Raw genomic sequence first — 16,401 nt, 5'->3', positions numbered from 1 at the left:
CCCCCTATATATGCTCACAGGGTATCAAGTCTCTTCTTGGTAGCCTGCTGTCCTTCCTCTGAGTGCCACCAGGTCTCCCCATCCAGGGGACATGGTCAAATGTGAGGCACCAGAGTACGTGTGAAAGTCATACCCCACTCTCCACTCCACTGTGGAGACTGTCCTGTCTATTGGCTAGATCTGGGTAGGGGTTTGAAGTTTACGGCCTGTATTGTCCTTGGCTGGTGCCATAGTTTGAGCAGGACCCCTGGGCCCAGATCCACCCATCATAATGTTCTTCTTGTAGGTTTCTAGGACCCTCTGGATCCTTCTATTTCCCCATTCTCCCATGCTTCTCTCACCTAAAGTCCGAATAGGATGTCCTCCCCTCTGTCCCACTTTCCTGGTAAGTGAAGACTTTAATGGGACATGCACCTTGGGCTAGTGTCCAGACATAAGTGAGTATATACCATTTGAGTAAATATAACTCCATCTTCCCATATATAGTTTTGTAGCGTCTCTCTAATTGTGAGAATTCCCAGCTGTAGTTTTTAAGGTAAAAACCTCAATCCCTTCTTTCCACCTATATTTCAGTTGCAGACTAATATCTCATGTCGAGTGCATCCCAAGCTCTGCCTTGGTCTCAGTCTGTGCTACAAGGCCATCTTGTGTAGCTGAATACCAGGGCCCCATGGAAAGGCTCTGCCAGCTCTGCTTTTTGCACTCTATGATAATGCTCTGTTTTTAATTTATAAAATAAAAATGTCTTCAACTTGCTTTTAATCCTCCATGGAATACCATACAGAAAGCGTTTATGCTCTATCATGTCCCATCTTTGTCCTCTGAGCCTCTCTACATGGTCACATCTTCAGTCCTGTCCCCTGCCCTGTCCTCCTACACTCTTCCAGTCATATTGGCCACCTTGATGTGCCTCCTCTATGGCAGGAGTGCTCCTGTTTTACAGGCTCTGGGTCTGTGCTGCTCTCTGCTACTTATCTGTTCCCTTGATTCTTGGGAACTACCTCCTCATAGAAACCTGTATGACCAGCTTAAAAGGCTTGCTTTACTACAGATCCTCGACAGTTACAAATGCCTTTGCAGCCTTCATCACTCTCTAGATGAGATATTTTAGATAATATGCTGCCTTGTTATGTCCATAAGCATAAAGATAAAACTGTGTGTGAAAGAAACAATTAACAGTACTGAATAATCAAGTGAGACAAGCATGAAAAATGCTATTCTATCAAATTTGATCAATTGAGGAAAATGTTTGCTGCGAGGAATAGTGGAATACAAGTATAAATCCTGGCACAGAGGAGGTTGAGATACAAAGATGGAAAATCTGAAATAATCTTAGGTTACACAATGAGAGAAAAAACATTGGGAAATTAAGGTATTTATTAAATGTGAGTGAAGTCTGAAGTATAGTTTTGAAAAAGTAAAATGTCTCATATATTATCTGATATAAATCCCAGACATATATTCTGTGAAATGTTAGTCATCATTTACAGCTTCATTGTTCATTTTCTCCAGTAAAGAATGGTGATATTTTCCAATAGTTCAGTCTGTTTCCCAGGTGCCCGGTCAGTTTCTTTAATGTCTACATTTCCCATACATACCTTGATATTGGAGTTTTCTGGATGCTTCTTTTTTTTAGAAGCATTGTAATAAGCATTAAGAAAGTATTGTAGTTCTTCTTCAGAGCTACATTCTAGGTAATTTCAGGGTCAATCTACTGCCTGTATCCTCATTACTGTGAAACTAGCATGACCTTGTAGAAACACATTTGCGTATTACTCTTTTTAAAATAATTACTGCTATAAAGTCAATCGAGTGCTGATACTCTTGGGACTGAACTGTATCTAATAAATCTTTGGGGTCTTGAGTTCTGTCAGCTGATCATTAACTTTAAAAGCATCTAATAGACAAAGGGATAGAAATCTAACTCCAGCCTTAGTGACTTGACTTTGCAAATCCAAGGCATACAAATGATGATTTCAGATTCCAGTGCATTGGTAAAATCCTGCTTCTCATGGTAGCATTTTGTTTGTTTGTTTGTTGTTTTGTTTTTATTCTCAGCCATAAGTGTGCCTTTTCTCAGTGTTTCCCTCAGGACAATCTCCAGAGCATATGCCTCAATCAGACTTTATATCCAAATCCATGATAAAGATGGTATTCATTTAAGTGGAATCTAGTTTATTAACCTCATCTGCTGTGGTGGGAAGATTTTACAAAAAGTAGGTGCTTCAAAATTTAAATAATAACTTTGCATTTCAGGTCAATTACTTGAATATAATCATCTTTTCTTAACCCTGATCATTAGAAATTCAGACAAAGGCAAGACATCCTGTTGTTCTCAGTTGGAGTGGATTCCCGACTAATGTGGGATTAAAGCTTCATTTTCCAAGCTGCATACCCACCTTTATCTTCAATTACCATGCATTTGGGCAAAACATAACTTCACATAAATTGGTTGCTGATTTCCTGGTTGCTTGCTTGATTGATTGATTCATTCATTCATTTATTCATTGATTGATTCATTCATTCATTTTACACCCTGGTGCTACCCCCATTCCTCCTCACCTCCCAGACCCATCCTCCTTTCTTCTCCCCTATATCTCCCATTCCTCAGAAAAGGGAGCTCCCCTACCTACCCTCCCCAACTCACTAAGTCGCTTCAGAACTGTACACATCCTCTTCCCCTGTGGCCTGGCAAGTCAGTTCCTCATGGAGAAGTAATCAAAAAGCTGGTAAGAGAGTCCATGCTAGAGAGAACCCTCACTTCCCTCAATAGTGGACCCTCTGCACCCTGGTCAGTTGACTGATTTCCTAATTATTACTCACTTTCAAACTAATGGTTTATAAGACAACAAGACTGGCCACCACACTCAGTGAATTGATGATGGACGTAATGACAGGTTATTACGATGTAAAGCACATACTGTCTAAGCCTTTCTTTCTCCTTAGAGTAGGAGGACTCTAAATAGATTAAGCCTGAATTATTAGTTCATCTATGTTTAATATTTTTATCTTATATAATGAGTAATCATGTACGCATCTTCCGTAGAACAATCTTTTAATCCTCTCCATGTATTTTAAAATGGAATTTAAAAGTTAAACATCAGTTCTCCTAAAAAAAATAGTCAATATCCTAATGCAAGTTCTTAGCTTCTTAGATATAGGCTTAAACTGAGACTATTATGTGATGAAATCCAATGTTGATGATTAAATGGCAGATATTACTGTTGAGCATATTGGTGCTGTAAGTGCAAGAACAAACTGAGAATTGTAGGATGGGAAGAGCTGAAATGTCAGCAAGTGCAAAGGTCAGGGAGCAGGATGGCGGGTGGGCTAGTGTGGCAAAGTACTGCTGTGTAACGGAACTCCACAACAGACTCAAGTTCCATATTACGGAGATGGAAGTGGGAGAAGAGGTAATCTCGCTAAAACCTAAGAAAGTAGTTTCATACCAGCTATTAAAGATGGAAAAAAAAATCAAGAACAAGCCTACATTTTTCTGTTGGACAATTATACAAAGTCTGCAGGATGAGAGGATTTTTCCCAGAGGAAAAATGTTTTGATATGAAAGTATAAGTTCGGGACATAGCATTTTTTTAGGCAGGATAGCTGACATCCTCAAAGATACATGGGCATATGTATAAATACATGCCCCAAAGTAGCTGAGACATTTAAACAAAGGGTAATAATTATGAGCCATCAAAACAAGTTGCGCTAGGGTTTAGGAATGAATACATTTCCCGTGTGGCCTAGACAGGACGGGAAGAGACTATGGGATGAGACGCAGTAGGTGGAGCGAGTGGTCTCTTAGGAAGAAGATTTCTAATAAACATAATCAACACTCTGCAAAGACTGGAATCAAAATTCATTTTCCGGATTAGTGTGCATGCACTTCCTGAAACTTTTTCCTGGATTTGCCTTATCCCTGCAGCCCATGCTCTGCTAGTGTCCACCCTAGCTGTGATCCTTCCACATACCACTTCCAGCCCCAAAATGGGGGTTAGGAGACTATGGAGTCTAGACAGGGGTATCTAAGATGAGAGTGAGGAGGGAGTATAGTACAGAGGCAGAGGAAGAAAGAAGAGATTAAATAATACTAAGGATAGTTGAAAAGCCGTAAAGGATAATTACTTTATAAGCTTACTTAAAATACAAAATACATATGTTACATTATGTATATTAAATAGTTGCATCATTCTGTGTGACTGAACTTCCCAAGAATCATAGACTACCTTACAGCAAAGCAGCAGGAGCAGTAACAGTGAACAAACAAAACAAAAATCTGCCCAGGATGGGAAAACTCTCGTCAAGTCATTGGTGTGGGGAGGTTGGTCTGACAAAATCCCCTAAACCGTCAGTTTTCTTCCTTTCTTGACAGAACACTCAGTGGAAAGAGGTGAGTGATGACATTCAGATTGTGGTTCTTTTTTTTTTCTTTCTTTTTTTAACTTTTTGTTGAATCTGGGCCCTAGCCCATAGGATGACGTCACCCATTTTAGAGGTCTATCCTAAATCAGTTCTTTCTGCAAACACCTTCGAAGACTCTGTAAGAGGTGCGTTATCCGGGTGACCATAAAGCCAATGGAGCCGACAACCGCTATTCACCACCACACAGATTCAGGTGAGGCCTGTCCTGCAGCAGACTGCAGACACTGCAGAGGACAGTTACTGTGAGGACAGAAATAAAAAATGTGTCTACTACATGGTTGGTCTCCACACATCCATAGCCAGCTTATGCAGACAGTCGCAGGGGTTCTGCACACGTTATCCATCTTTGTATCCTCAGGAGCTCGAATTTAACCCAATAATATAGTCCTGTGTTGGTTTGATTGCACATCAGCAAGACAGTGGTGATGCTCCACTGTTGCTGATGGAGGTTCATACTCAGTCAAGGTCGGGAGCACTGTGAGTGAAAAAGTTGCAGGAAAGCAAAACGGAGGAATGAACAGCTATTGAAGCATTGCTATTGTGGAAATAATTCTCAAAAATTCTCTCCTTAAAACTGAAATCTTGGTGGGAGAACCAGAGTCTGATGAATATACCTTTTATTCTTTTTATGAAGTGCTAATAAGGCATTTTATTGCAGCATCAGAAAATGCACTAACTATAATCTTTCTCAAGTTTCTATGTAGATGGCTGATGTGTTAGCTCTAATGTACTTTAGTTGCCATTGCTAGACTACCAAAGATCTCCAATGATTTGTCTTTTATGTGTTATGAATGTTTTAATAAAAGCACTCTATTATGATATATATATCTCAGATGCCTTTTAGGATAAAATTCTTACTAGGTCAGTATTGTCTGACCAATTCTCACTGCATTGTAGAAAACATTTATTAAGCCAAGTATCACTGCCTGCCTTCAACAAAATTATTAACATGATAGAAATGTTCCAGAGATCAATTGAAAGCCAGGCATTGAAGACCTGGTCTGGATGGGCTTTTCTCTATGTGAATATTTTACAGTACCAATTCCATATTTTATTGTAACATAGAGTGGTTTTTATTCCAGTAAAATCATCTACTATGAAACTGTTACACAATTCTGGTTTTGACAGACCAAATAAAAATATAATTTACATGTTTTTCTAATTCATATCAAATGAGGCATTATTTTTAAATTCATTAAAATTTGCCTTCAAGTCACAGAACACACAGTAACTGTGGTTGATCAGGAGTTGGAGCTCAGCCTTCCCTCTACTCTGGGTTTTGCCAGTTGGTCACAATCTGATCTTCATTAGCTACTGGCTCTGAATTCTTAATTCTTACTCTACTGAATCAGATTCCTAAGTCCTAGTTCAGAATTTATAAAAAAAAAAAAGACACTTTCATTTAGTTCAGTGGTCCACACAGTTTGTCAACATCAGAAACTTCAATGTTCTCTAACAGTTTTTTTTTTAGAGATGTACATCATACAGAGAATAATTTAATTAGAGTTATGTTTTTCTTTAGGGTTTGTCTTCTGTATTTATTATTACCACGTAATTAAAGAAAGGCAAAAATACTTGCTTGTTTAAACCATAAAGACAGTCTTTGCTTGCATCTTTCTTTTCATTTTATTTATTTTAATTTATATTAGTTTTCCTTACAACTTGGAAATTTTTCCATGACCTCCAGTAGATTTCTGAAACCACACAAATAGCACTGAATGGTCTTTGTGTCATACATCTTCCAATTAATTCAAACTTATGATGAAATTTAAATTATAAATTAATCACAATACTAATCTTAAGATAAATAACTTACTACAAATATGACATTTAGTGGTATTGTAAATGTATGCAGTTTCATGTCTGTAAGTTTTTCCTCTAGTTTGTTTGGACCACACTGGTGGTAATGTAACTCAAACAACAACATGTGAAATCACTGATAACCTTTATTTAAAGCATGTCCTAGACCCAGTGGTGAGGTAGATATTTCCTTAGCTACCTTTATACTTCCTATAAAGCTTGTGCCTTTGCTTTATAGAACAAAGTACATTCAGGCAACCTTGAGTGACTTGAGCTACCTCTTCAGACTGTGACAGTTTCAAGGTCGTTCACCTTTCCCCTATCTTTTAAACTTTTTACTGATTCTTTGTGGGTGTCACATCCTGCACTCCAGTCCCACTCATCTCCCTGTCTTTCGTGTCTGCCCTCTGCCCTTGTAATCTCACCCACTAAAAAAAAAAACACAAACCAAAAATAAACAAAACACAACAAGAAAAGATTTAAAAAATCTTTTTGAGGAACCTGTAGTGTATTCCATGGTAAACCCTTTTGTCCGCACATCTTTACTTGCAAATGTTCATCTCAATAAGTCACTGGTCTGGTTCAAGACCTCTGACTTTTGTTACACTATCAGTACTGTTCCCTCGCTGAGATTCCTCTCAGATATTCCGTTCTTTCCCTGTGGCATGGAGATCCTGCAGCTTTGGATCTGCAGGGACAGCCCCTTCATGTGCTCCAGTGGTTAGTTCATGCCTGAGGTAGACCCTGGGTGGGCCAACTCAAAGCTTTGGATCTGGGCCAAGGGTGGTAGCTGATTTGTCCATCCCGCCAGCCTCCTGCATCCACACCACCAGTGGGAGCTCTCCAGCACTGCCCTGTCCAGCTCACTCAGTGCTGAAGCTGGCAAGGGGAAAGAGGAGTTCTCCTGTTCTTATTCCTTCATGGTGGGCTCACCCTCACCTTCACCTCTACTACCAGGGCCAGGTCTACTGTGCTGCCAAGGTGAAGTATAGGACCTGCTCTCCCAAGTGCTTGAGCCAGTGAGATCTAGGTCTCCAGAATTATGTAGCCAGTTAGGGGAAGGATTAGCTCTGCACAGACCTTCGGCCCAGGCAGTAGCCCAGATCAGGGACAGCCACATGGCCATGGTCTTTTTTTAATATGTTTTATTAATTTATTCATATTACATCTCAATTGTTATCCCATCCCTTGTATCCTCCCATTCCTCCCTCCCTCCCATTTTCCCCTTACTCCCCTCCCCTATGACTGTGACTGAGGTGACTCCCTCCCCCTGTATATGCTCATAGGGTATCAAGTCTCTTCTTGGTAGCCTGCTATCCTTCCTCTGAGTGCCACCAGGCCTCCCCATCCATGGGGCATGGTAATATGAGTGAAGACGTGGCCCTTGGTGGCAGCATGGGCTGGGATGTGACAATGGCCTCAGGACGCAGGACTGGCTATGTACAACAGGCTGTTCCTCTCCATCCTTGTGTCTCTAGTTCCAAGTCTCTTCATAGTGTTCAAACGGTTCAGCTTCTCTTTCTTTCCCATCTGTCCACCACACACTTGCAGGTCATTGTGGATTTAAAGGTGCGGCATGTCTGTGCTCCAGCCAGAGGGATTAAAGACATGTGGTATTACAGGTCTTTATTACAGTTGGATCACACAGACCTAGAAGTGCTTTGGATGTGATCCCTTGCCAGAGCACCCATGTTGCTGGGTTGAAATTCATAAGCAGCATTTATCATGCATTCTTGGATAGCATAACGCCAAAGTAGTCTCATTTTGGTAATGCTCCCTTTTTAAACACTTCAAAATATCATATTTTGGATTTTATAAGGAAGGGAATAGTACAATTTCATTACGTACTCATTTGAAAAATTTCAGCATTTCTTCACTGCCAATTGGAAATAGAATAGCCCTCTTTTTCCTCTGGATTCATGGCACAGAGATGGAATCAAAGATTGCTAAATTTCCTTTGGAAAAACTGAGTTTCCTATCATCCATATTACTAAAGATTTTTTTAAAAATCTAGCCAATTTATTAATCAACAGTAGATGCCATCTCTATTAAATAAAAATGTATCTCGGTTTGGTTTTTTAACTGACTTGAATAAAATTTCATTTAACTAAGGTGCACTTCTGACACATCCTTGTTAATCTTCACTGAATTTTGATTCTGACACTTGTTAGTATAGAAATGCGTATTATACTTCAAAACTAATTTTAACCATAAGAACTTTTGTTCTGTCAAATACATTCCCTTAGAGAGTAAAATAAACTTTAAAAATATTTCACACTATTCATGGATGAGAAGTTGCAAAAATTCTTCTTTTGTAGGAACACATCATAGATATCAGAATAGAGATTGAAGTAGCTCAGTGCTGATTTCATGCATCTACTGATTACACTGGTTGATTACTCATGGGCTATAAATAAACATTTGTAATGTCTGTCTTCTCGGATTATCTCACTGTTCCATTGCCTGAAGTAAACAGAAATTATGAACTTTGGAAGTCAGCTTTAATCAGTAGGAAGTTACAAACACACACACACACACACACACACACACACACACACACACACACACACAAACTTTTTCCCTATAAGCATCATTTGTAAGTGAAGAACCTGCCTGCAATCCTTCTTCTTCTGAACTAGTCATCTTTCTATCACTGTGATTTAAAAGGCAACTCAGAAAGAGAAAGCATATATTTTGTCTAATAATTTCAGCTCATGGTCACAAATAGATGCTATTTCTGTTTTAGCCTCTAGAAGATAGCAGACCATGGCAAAGTGTGTGTCTGTGTATGTGTGTGTGTGTGTGTGTGTGTGTGTGTGTGTGTGTGTGTGTGTGTGTGTTGGCAGAAAGCATTTCACATCTTGCCAGCTGGAAAGCAGAGACAGAGAGACAGAAAATGAGGGTTAGGGGATAAAATGCATCCTGCAAGAGGCCAATCTCAGTGATTACGTTCTGACAGGGCGGCCTACCCTCTCTTCTACAGTTTCTATGATCTCCCAGTGTCTCAGGAACATGAAACCTCATGAGTAGAACACATAGTGATGAAGTAAGAATGCTCATGGTCCAATCACCCCCCAAAAAACCACTTCTGGATGTTCACAGCAGAAGGAAGTGCTCGGTTTTGCAGTTCAAATAACAGTATCATTTGCTCAGGCTTAGATCACCTGACCTCGTCTGCTAGAGTTTGGGTGCAAAGCTGCCTGCACAAGTGAAATCCCTTTTAGACAGCTAGCTTCATTATTACCTGGAGTTGAGTATGTAATAAGAAGTTGGGGTTTATTTTAGCCGTTAAGATGAATAGTTTAGAGTTTCTGTTGTAGAGAATAAGATACAACTGAGATGTCTCTGACATTATTGGACCTTGCTTGCATATACTGTTGAAAAGACTCATGCATGGAGATCTCAGTCTCTGAAATAATCATATAAGAGTTGTAGAAAATATGTATGCATATTTAGTTCTGGCAACATCATTTTATGCTGTGTGTGGTGGTTTGAATGTGAACGGCTCCTATAGTATATATTTTAATAATCGGTTTCAAACTAGTGGAAGTAATGAAAAGGATTATGAGTGTGGCCCTACATGAAGAGGTCTGTCTCTGTGGATGGGCTCTGAAGTTTCAAAGGATTCTCATCATCTCCAACATCTGCCCCTCTGTCCGGCCGTCTGTCTGTCTGTCTGTCTGTCCTGTCTCTGTCTCTGTCTCTGTCTCTGTCTCTGTCTCTGTCTCTGTCTCTGTCTCTGTCTCTGTCTCTCTCTCTCTCTCTCTCTCTCTCTCTCTCTCTCTCTCTCTCTCTCTCTCTCTCTCTCTCTCTCTCTCTCTCTCTGCTTCCTTCTTGCTAATCAAGATGTAAGTAAGTTCCCACTCTTCCTACTGCTATGCCTTTACTTTGCTTGGTCTTCCTGATCAGGTGGGAAGGTGTTCAGGACTCCCACAACCCTGAGGCTTGTGAAGGTATCTCATTTTTAGGCTTTGAATTTTTCAAACCTACTTTATTTGGGATTCTCTAATGCTTATACCTCTCTTCCAACCCACCTACCTTAGATAGGAGAGAAAACAGGCTAATGGGAACAGGAGAGGTTGACCTTTTTAGACTCAGTTTCTCGAAGTGACTGTAGCCAACGTTTCAGCAGACACATTAAACAGCAAACCAGCCACTCTGAAAAGGTGACTGCAACCACAGCAGCTGGAATCGGGAACAGCAGCTGGAACCCGGAACCTCAAATCTTTCTCTGGAGTATTTCTCTCTAGGAGCATCTCGAAGTAGAGTGATTAACAGCCAAATGATAGGAAAGGACACAAAGACAAAAAAGCCCAGCCGCCCCCAACACACACACACATATTCTCAGAGTCCGTACAAGGATTGTTTGTCAGTTGGTAAAGACCATGCCCCTGCAAGAGGCAGTTCCTCTTCTGGTGGAAAAAGAAAGCTTTTGTCTTCTCACACATCTGTTTCAGCAGACAAACACAACTTAAAAGTCTATTTTACATCCCACACTTGGGATCAAGACAAAAAGATGTTTCCATCTACTACATCCATCTCTGAGAGGAGGCAGGGTCCCAAGGGACGAGTATCCTAGTCACCACACCAAATGTTGTCCCTTATCACAGTAATGGGAAGTACCTAAGACATGTGCTAAGTACAGCTTATGGGAAGTCACAAGGGTAGAAGCATAACTAGAAAATGAGATTGGTACAAAGCTGATAGAAGCTTCCTATACAGAGTAGATTTTTAAATATTTTAAAAGGATGGGGGTGGACAGAAAAATAGTTCCAGGTGGATGAATGTTTATACTTCAGTCTTAATTCTGGCAGGGACCACTTACAGGAATGAGGTGAGAGAGGAAAACTGGTGCCATTTTATGAAAAGTTCAAATGTCTGAAATGCTGAGTCCAAGTTTTAATAAATACTTGGGAAAAAGTCTTAAGTATAATGAAGATTGGCTTCAAATGGCTATTTCACATTGGTTACTTGTTATGTGACTATTCTGTTCTTCTTTTTTGCAATGTGTCATTTATGTGCGCAGTGTTTTCTCTCACTAGTGATGTATGTATTTGTTTGTCTACTTGTTCACTAATTATTCTTTTTGGATTCACAAAGGGCAGAGATGAAGTCTGTCAGGAATGAAGACGTAGCCTACTTTGTATAAGTTATTTACTCTTGCCACCCCCACCCCCACCAATTGCTGAATACCCAGCATGCTTGGGTCCTTAGGCATGGTAAGAGAGTGCTTTCATCACAAGAAGATCACTTTTCAAGGAAGATTTGCACTATGTACTTCGTATTGCTCTTGAATTCATTTTATGGCCCCAGCTGCCCTCACTCTTGAGATTCCCTCTCCTTGGTCTCCTGAGTTTGAGAATTCCCGACATGTGTCACTAAATAACTATAGTTCTTTTTGGAGGAATTTTTTTATCCTAAGTCTCTTTCTTGAGTAATACAGTGAAATATATATAATATCACTGTATTATTTATACACACACATACACACACATACACACACACTTAAAATTTTCCTCTGCAATGCATGCACTCCATAAATGTTTCTAGAATAGTATAACACTATGTCTCGCCGTGGCAATGCTTATATGTGTAGGCCTGTACTATGCGTCATATGATGTCTAGAAGTATCCACTTCCTATGTGAGATACCAGATACATTCCTTCTAGGTTGTGATAAGGAAGCAATGCATTTCCTAGCATTTCTCAAGAAAAACATTGCCCACAGTTAGAAATCATCACTGACTTAACTAACCAAACTAAATACCTAAATAAGCAACATTTATTTTCAGAAACCTTCTAGTAGTTTTGTCAATTCAACTACATTAAGACAGTTTTGTTCTTGTTGTTACTCTAACAATAAGTCGTAGCCAGGCATGGTGGCGCACATCTGTAATCCTAGCAATGGGGAGGCAGAGGCAGGCGGATATCTATGAGTTCGAGGCCAGCCTGGTCTACAAAGTGAGTGAGTCCAGGACAGGATCTTGGCTACAGAGGAAACCTTGTCTTGAAAAACTGAAAAAGATAAAAAAAAAAAAAATTAAAAATCATAACAGTGTAAAGATACATCATTCTACTTATCCAAAAATAAAACTAAATATCTGAGAAATTTTGACATATTTGTAACCATAGCCTACCTTTTGTCTCAACAGGTGTTTTTAATCCCATAAAATACAAAAATAAGAACAAAATTGGCAAGCCTATGAAATCGACACACCTATTACACTGTTATATTTTTTAAATCTAACTGGTAAAAAAGCCACTCTTCTCACTATCCCGGCAGATTGCCCTTTAGAGATGTGATTTCTTCCCCATCTAATTGTTCCATCCATCCATATTAGAACACCACGTAAACTTATGAAGAAAAAGAGATTCACAAAAGTGTTTAGTTAAAAAAGTATTGTGAGTTCTAAGCTTACTCAAGCACTCAGTCTCAGACATATACTCTTCATTGCATACACCGGGCCAGAAGTCTGAAGAGGAGGCTCCAATGTTATAGGGAGCTTTGGGTGACTGGCTAGGCGGTGAACTGGCTCTTGTCATTTTCTCACTTTTGGAAGCTGATAACCTGCACTTCCTGTATACTCAGATAATTAATTTTATTCCTTCTCAAGTCTCTGATGGGGTTGAAGAACAGATAGTTTACTTTTACAATTAAGCTTAATTGTTTAGGGACTAAACAAAAATGTTATTATGAAAAAATCAACTATGAACCGTGGCATATGTATTTTATGTCCTAGATCACTTACTCAGCCCTCTCTTGCACCATCGTCTTCTATTTGAGGAAGTGCTATTCTCTAGCATATGCCTTTGGGTACAAATTAGATACAGAGTTTGAACATCTAGTAAGAATAGATTGACAGAAGGCCTAGGGTAAAATGACAAGGTCGGATCATCACTTTCGACAATGTATTATTCTATTACCACCCTCCCCCCCCCCCCTTCACCACCCGAAGAACCCTGTGGGAATGTCTAAGTCACAAAAATCTTGCAGAAAATATCTAAAGACGGTGGCTGGTTATAAAGAACACTTTTAGCAACCCATGCTTATTTAACTCTATTATTTGAACTGATGGAAAACAAGGAAGAGATTCCAGCTTTTGTTTCATGTTTAAGAATGCATTACTAGCATGCTTGCTTAGGGTGATGGGCTTTGCTTAGGATGATAGCGAGCTTCGGCTTCTCATGACACAAGTGGAAAGCATATCCTTCCGCTAATGTGAACACTCCTGGCGATAAGGATATAAACGTATTTTAACTAGTGTTTCCTTAGATGTTCCTTAGTCTTTGAAGCTATCAATAACCCATTCTAAGATTTTCTGTTCTTAAATAGTTACCTACTGAAACCTTGTGATTTACACGTGCAACTTTCCAACATGTTATGTATTATATTGTACTGTATTATATTACAATAATATAGACATTCTAAGTGATTATTAACTTCAGGATGCCATATGTAGGTGATTCCTTTGCTTTTAGAGGAAAAAAAATCTATGCACACAACGTAGAAGGGCTGAAAAGCACAGAAGTGGGTGTAAAGGAATCCCTGTGAGAGCCTCTTAAGGACAAATCACTCCTTGCTCTTCTCCGTAGCTGTACAGAATATCACAATTACATATTAGCAACTTGTAATAATAGTTTACTTCTCTGTAAAATGTCCTCATCATCTTCTAAAATAGTTTAAGGTGTAGCCTGCCACACTTAAGAACTTTATCTACCTGGCTTTTCTTAATTCAAGTACCTACACAGTTAATCCCGTTTGGCAGGAAAGGCAATCCAAACATATTATAAAAGTTGAAGAGAGCTTAACATCTTTTTCATCAAGACAAACACTATAGAATTTTTTTTTACTAACATCTCAAAATACTGGATGTAAGCCTCAATTGTACTGTCCAAAGAATGCACACACTATCTGGTAATTATTTAAGAGCTGTTCACCCTCATCTTTCACTGCCATCAGTTCATAAGTGTTAAAATAGCAATGCTCTGCAGACCATAAAACACAGCACATTTCAAGTTTCCAGTAATTAAGCAGAGCCACTTAAAATGTTATAAACAAACGCTAATTAGCAAACTTCTACAACAGAGTGAGTTACAGAACTGGAGTTCTGTCAGGCATGGGAATGCTTGGCCTCACATAGGATATAAACCCTGGGGGATTGGCTTTCTGTTTCTAAAATTGGGTATTGGCTCCATCCGTGAACCTACCTTAGAAAATGCAGAGGCAGAGAGGGCAGCTTCTTCCCTTTGACCATCCCTGAGCAGTGTTAAAGGAGTCTTAGTCGGTGCAGTTACTTGTGGTTAATCTCTAGCACGAGTTAGACATAATGACAAGTAAAGGCAAAACCTCAAGCTGGGGAAGGAAATGAGGGAAGGTCGTTCGTGAGCCATTTTCACAGTGCTGCCCTGGCATGAGCAGTTGTCTCTGCAGCACTTGCATGAGACAATGTTAGATGCTCAGTAACCATAAATTACCCAAAGGCCTCTAAATGCCTTGTCCTGCCTTAAGAAATAAAGACATGAAACAGAATCATGGTGACTGTTCTTGGTGAAATTTCCATTCTGGAATAAAACATATATGTAAAGGACGACGGGAAATGTATGATCAATGTGTCACACAGGCTTTGAAAAAATATACTTATTGGTCATTATTAAAAGTTAAAGAATTTTGACTGTATTTAAGAAACTCTTATTGGAGCAATTGTGTAATAAAGGTGTTCTGAAATAACATGAAAAAAGATACGGAGAGTTCAAGATAATATATTATATTATCAAATGCATGTTCCCAAGCACCATGAGAGCAGAAAAACAGATACTGTTCTCTAATTAGACCATTTAGAAAATATAGTTATTAATATAGCTGTTTCTTAGTCTGTAATAAGTGAAAAACATGAATAATCATCTTCGAGAAATATCTTAGATACGTACTCATATGATTCAGAGTACAGAAATTAAAAATATTTGTGAAAGTTTACAGTGTTAGAATCCCCGCTTCCCAGCTACTAGGTCTGCTACCATTGGTAAGTGTCTGCTTGTTGAACTTGCCTTTGAACTGGGGGTGCTCAGAGAAGGGCCAATATGAACTGGGGGTGCTCAGAGAAGGGCCGATATGAACTGGGGGTGCTCAGAGAAGGGCCGATATGAACTGGGGGTGCTCAGAGAAGGGCCAATATGAACTGGGGGTGCTCAGAGAAGGGCCAGTATGAACTGGGGGTGCTCAGAGAAGGGCCAGTATGAACTGGGGGTGCTCAGAGAAGGGCCAATATGAACTGGGGGTGCTCAGAGCAGAGCCGATATGAAGGATGTGATGAGGAGTAACTAAATCATCAATTTCTATAAAATTATTACATTTCAATGAAAATAGACAATGTCATGAAACCCAGTGAACTAGACATCAAACTCTCTTTCATTTTATGAATTATATTTTGAGTTTAATAAGTATATTTTAACATAGATTTATGTACAAGGAATAAATAATTTTCTCAAAAGAATCCAAGGCATGGCAGAAAGCATGGATGCAGGCTTCCAGAAGAGATAGTGGCCTAGGCCCCTTTTTAAAGACATTTGAAACCATGCTGAAGAAATGAATTAAAAGCACTTGGGTCCTTGTCCGAGACTTTCAACCGGCCAGGTACTGAGATTTTGTAAACTTACCCCGTTTGGACCTGGCTCCTCCTTTGTGAGCAGTTGTATGGATGCAAATAGTCCGTGTGTCAGTCGCAGAGGCCGTGTATCCTGGCAGCTAGCACACTCCACGACCACGAACACATCTTTCTTGACTCATCCTGAAGAACTTTTTATGTGTTGTTTATACACTTTACATTTAGTTTTTAAATCTTTTGAGTTGACTTTTGTATGGTACATAGAATTCAATGTGATTCCTTCACTGAGTATCAATTAACTACATAACAAGTGTTTTGTTTTGTTTTGTTTTGTTTTTTTAAGAAATTACTTTTTTCTTCCTTTTGAGACATAGAGATTTGTGAAAATAAAATAAGCCAATTTAGATAGCTAGTATAGTAAGTCAAGAAGGAGGAATGGATACACAGAGGATAGATTCGATAGGTAAATACATGGTAAACAACGTATATGTATCGCTGAATTCAGACATAGTTGCATATATGCTTCTATATAATATTAAGGCTACTGATGTTATGCTAAATTTTAGCATATTCAA

At 39.3% G+C, this 16,401-nt stretch overlaps 1 protein-coding gene across 5 annotated transcripts in view; it reads left to right on the top strand.

Annotated features, from left to right (window-relative positions):
- The window catches only part of Ralyl (RALY RNA binding protein like), a 675,570-nt gene that overhangs the window by 299,381 nt on the left and 359,788 nt on the right, over nucleotides 1-16,401 (top strand). The gene's annotated exons all lie outside the window — the stretch shown is intronic.

This window comes from Acomys russatus, chromosome 31 (assembly GCF_903995435.1).
Source record: "Acomys russatus chromosome 31, mAcoRus1.1, whole genome shotgun sequence".
NCBI lineage: Eukaryota > Metazoa > Chordata > Mammalia > Rodentia > Muridae > Acomys > Acomys russatus.
This window is presented reverse-complemented; position numbering and strand designations above follow the sequence as displayed.